The sequence below is a fragment of the Scylla paramamosain genome, chromosome 10, assembly GCF_035594125.1.
Source record: "Scylla paramamosain isolate STU-SP2022 chromosome 10, ASM3559412v1, whole genome shotgun sequence".
Classification (NCBI taxonomy): Eukaryota; Metazoa; Arthropoda; class Malacostraca; order Decapoda; family Portunidae; genus Scylla; species Scylla paramamosain.
Genome location: NC_087160.1, coordinates 8,952,501 through 8,957,327, shown reverse-complemented (window position 1 = coordinate 8,957,327; position 4,827 = coordinate 8,952,501). Strand labels below are relative to the sequence as shown.

General features: G+C 34.4%; 1 protein-coding gene across 2 annotated transcripts in view; it reads right to left on the bottom strand.

Annotated features, from left to right (window-relative positions):
- Positions 1-249: 249 nt before the first annotated feature.
- LOC135104204 (protein lin-10-like) overlaps positions 250-4,827 on the bottom strand; it is a 185,787-nt gene continuing 181,209 nt past the window's right edge. For both annotated transcript variants that reach the window (XM_064011320.1, XM_064011319.1), the window contains one exon: positions 250-4,827. This exon is cut by the window's right edge and continues 2,750 nt beyond it. The gene's annotated coding sequence lies outside the window, so the exon portion shown is untranslated.

The window sequence follows — 4,827 nt, the reverse complement described above, 5'->3', positions numbered from 1 at the left end:
CAGCCTTAAGTCAACATAGGAGTGAGAACTTAAGTCAAGATAGGAGTGGGGTGGAGCCTCCCTACCTGCCTTCTGGCAGTGGGGTATGGTAACACAGAGTGCAAGCTTCACTGTTGTACTGTGTTCTTTGTAATTGATCAGAGAACAGCTTAGTGTCATGTATGTGATACAGATAAGTTCTTCAAAAATTAGTTTTATCTTCAAAATTACATATTTAGTAATAGCAGGCCAAGGTAATTAAACATGAAATTATCAACCCTTTTATTAAGAACTGACTGGCAGAACAGACGTCAGTATGGCACACAACGCAGTCACATCACAATAATTTCCTAATGTTATTAATGATCTTATCCTTTGGTTTCTGTTATTGATTTCCCATGATAGACATACAGTAAATCATCACACAGTCAACACGTCCAGGAGGTTACAGGTGCTAAACTGGCAAAGCCTGTGTACAGTCTATGAACACTCACTCTCTCTACAGTTTGGTCATCTGTCATTGGCTAAGCTTTCATAATTGTTCTCTTGTTAGCCAGTCACTTAGGGTAGTGAGTCACAAGTAAATGTCAATGGTAAGCTTGTGAGCTTGTGCTTTGAAGCTGTCTAGTTACAGTGAACCCCATAATCCTGGGTTTCCATGTGATGATTGGAAACATATCTAATTATTCCCTAAGAAGAAAGAGTGTAAGGTAGGCAAATTTGAAATAAGATTGTAGTTTGAAAAAAATATTGCATAGCTTTGCTGCAGTGCATTATTTTTCTTTCCACTATGATCTGCTCTAAGGACTGGGACAGTGGTTATTATGAAAGTCTAGCAGGAGACCTTACACCCTATCTTACATATTTATAAGACACAGTTTCCAGTTGATACACAAATTTTTTCCTCTAGAGATCAAGAGAATTTTTATAATAGCAGTAATATTGTAAGATGAATTTAATATAAGCCAAGGACTGGGTTGCTCCTACTAAAGTGATAACCATTACAAGAGTCATTTTAATAACAGTGCATCTTTGTCTTTGACTAAGAAACTCTTGTCATGACAGTTTTTTGTCCATACCCCTGACCTTTTTTGGGCTGATGGCAATGTCAAAATGTATGTACTCTCATAAATAATATTTATTACAAAATTAGCATATTCTTACAACCTACACAAGATTATTTCTTCAGTTGTACACATAATTTTGACTAGCCTCTTGAGATGAGTTAAAACAACACTGAAGATATCAAACCAGCATGTGTTATATATCCAAATAAATATTTTGATGTTTTAGAGTGCAACAAGCAAAGGCAGCTCAGTTCAAGAAGTCTAATTTGAAGATGTTCAATTCAATTTTTCAACATACTCAGCACATGAAGGACAGCTTGTGCATATAAAATGTAAAAAGTTCATATATGAAAATAAATATAACTGAAACTGGACATGATGAATACTGAACATAGGCAAGGCTACTTGTGTTTTATTATTACAATGAAAAGGGCAATATATATATATATATATATATATATATATATATATATATATATATATATATATATATATATATATATATATATATATATATATATATATACTGTATATATCTATATACTTATTTATGCTGTACAGTTATCTCACTACCTTCATAACTTATTGGTATAAGACTTGCATGTACACTGTACATCTTACTTGCTCTTCCAAATCAGGCACAAAGGCAACACAGTTTGCATGTGGACTACTGGAACAGACAAGTGACCAGCACATCAGCCTTCATGCTGCTACACTGTGTCAATGCACCTTTTCAAGGAAGTGTTAGATTAATATCTTCCATACATAACACAGTTTGTTTCTAATCAATAAAGTAATGCAAAACAAGCTTCTACAATAAAGTTGCACTCACATATTAGGTATAAGTTGTCAACTACTGTATAACCTGACACACGATGGCTCTGGTGGTTGGTTCATCAGTACCTTCCAGGGGACACTGAATTCCACCAAGCTGACCGGTCCAGGTAACATAAGTTACAAGGTATGTATATGATATGCATTTTTCATAATTTATAAATGAAAATCAAAACCTCCTCATACTTCAATGAATGACTGAAGAAGGGTATATATATATATATATATATATATATATATATATATATATATATATATATATATATATATATATATATATATATATATATATATATATATATATATATATTGTCTTTCTGCTTACTGTTTTGGTATTACATTTTCCTTTCAGACAAATGTATGTAAAGAAAGAATGTTGTGATACAAGATAATCCACTTTGCATTACAAGATACTTTTTGCAGGTAAGCTACATATTATGTTTCAATAATGATAAGATAATAATAATAATGATAGTAGTAATAATAATAATAATAATAATAATAATAATAATAATAATAATAATAATAATAATAATGAAAACTATAAACAATGATTACAAAATAGTGTTGCAAACCTATTGCAATTCCACTTCATGGAGAGAGAGAGAGAGAGAGAGAGAGAGAGAGAGAGAGAGAGAGAGAGAGAGAGAGAGAGAGAGAGAGAGAGAGGTGGGGGGGGTCCTTTTCAGTCCTTTATAAATGTATCAAAATAGTTTTCTTGCTTTCATCAGTTTTTCTGTTTTCTTGGGGGGTGTTAGTTATACAGGATCTTCCGTAATTGAAAGTCCATTATAACAGACTGCACACAAATTATTTGGCAGCCAATCACTGTAACTATTCAAATTAAGAATATTTTGCTTTTTTATATATATATATATATATATATATATATATATATATATATATATATATATATATATATATATATATATATATATATATATATATATATATATATATATATATACTTATTGTGTGTGTGTGTGTGTATATATGTGTCCAGGTCACCACTAATATGCAATATGCTAACACAAGTCTTTTCTAATATTGAGGGGTCAGTTTGCTTTGTTCTTGCCACCCACAGTGATGCTAGTGAGCAAGCTGTCATCGCTGCTGCTACCAGCCCTGCCACCTGCAGTAATGCTAGTGAGTGGGCCACTGCTGGCACTACTGTCAACCTTGCCACTAATGCTAAGTTAGTTCCTGCTTCCATCATTAGAAAACTAATGTTTCTTCTCATTTACATTTAGTAATTAAGGGTATAACTTTGCACCCAATTAACATGGTAAGATGGTGAGAATGTTAATACCAACTGGGAAAGATAAGGGGTGATAAAGCTTAGTGTGTTTTTTCTGTTGATTATTAATGTACTTTACTGGTTTCTATTCATAAACTTTTTGACGTTTTATGAATTCCTTTCAAGTTACCTTCATTTATATGCATAACTTTTTTTTGTGTTGTAGGTATACTCTATTTAAGAACTTTAGAAACATATGCCTCTTCTGCAAGGTGGAGAAAGATCAGGGCCTGGGTTCATCTTTACTGGGTGATGGATTCCTGGGCCATGACAGAAGGTTTACAATGAATTTGGTGACTCCCAGAGGCTGTCCTCCACATGCTAATAATAATCCCCTACTTGAGTCTCCACCAATGGAAAAGTCAAAGAAAAGGAAAGAAAAGAAAGGAAATAGAAAAGGACCAGGAGAAGCAAATAGAAAAGGGTCAGGAAAAGCATAATTTGATTGTATGAAAGTGAATGTCCTCTCTCTCTCTCTCTCTCTCTCTCTCTCTCTCTCTCTCTCTCTCTCTCTCTCTCTCTCTCTCTCTCTCATACACACACACACACACACACATACATTAAAGACAACTTAGTCACATTGTGACCTTGAATATCCCCAATCTTCCCTGCCCTGCCAGGCATTGCCATTACTTGCTGTACTGTTCCTTGCTTGAATTCATTGTGTATATTCTCATGTTGCATATGTTCTTTCAGTCTCACACTTTAGAGTGAAGTTAATTCTGAACCAGGAAAAAATATGCAAAACTTATTTTAAACAATACAGTTTATGGACAATTTGATATGACAGCAGTGTGCCTGCCACCCCACCACCTCACCTGAAGGCACTGGTCTGGCCAGTGGTGGTGTAATCCCTGGGGTCCCATTCAATCCCCTTGGGTTGTTTGACCTCAAATGGGTCACAGGCACTACTGAGTGACTCATTTCATTTTCTCACTCACAGGATTTTGTGCCCTAGTCATAAGACATTTAGTCTAACATGAATAGATTACTTTCATACTGCTGAAGGTAATAGATGTGTTATTGTAGAAAAATGAAGTGCTGTAGAGTGCACATTATTACTGAATTCCCTCATCCAGTCAGAAGTGAGAACGGAGATGGCTCATCCTGAAGGAGGAACTTGCGTTTCTAAAGTTCTCAAATAAAGTATATATAAAAACATTTAGTTTAAATTTTTGGGGGTCTGCCTCATCCCAGTGAGACCCACTATAATTTTCTTCTATTACTTTAATGCAGGCAATTAATAGGGACCTGACTGCATGTATATGTGTATGTTTGATGTACAGGGTGTCCTGCAAATTAAGGTATATATATATATATATATATATATAATTCTAAATAAAAAATGCTCTATATACATATGCTATGTTTTCCTTTATTTTTCAATAAATTAACATGCAAGTTGTGTGTTGTGCGAAATACTTGCCTGGGTGGGCCTCCGCCTCCCTCCTTCCCTCCTTGTGTTGCTATTCAAGTGGCACTGTGCTGCATACAGTGTTAGTTTTTTGTGTACAATCTATGCAGTCAAAACCTTGCAGGAAACCGTAAACAGCAGATTAAATTTTTGTATGTTTCAGTGAAGAAAGTGTACAGGTAACAAAGCCATACAGTGGTTGTTGAGTGCTACTTCTCAAATATACATGGCAGCTC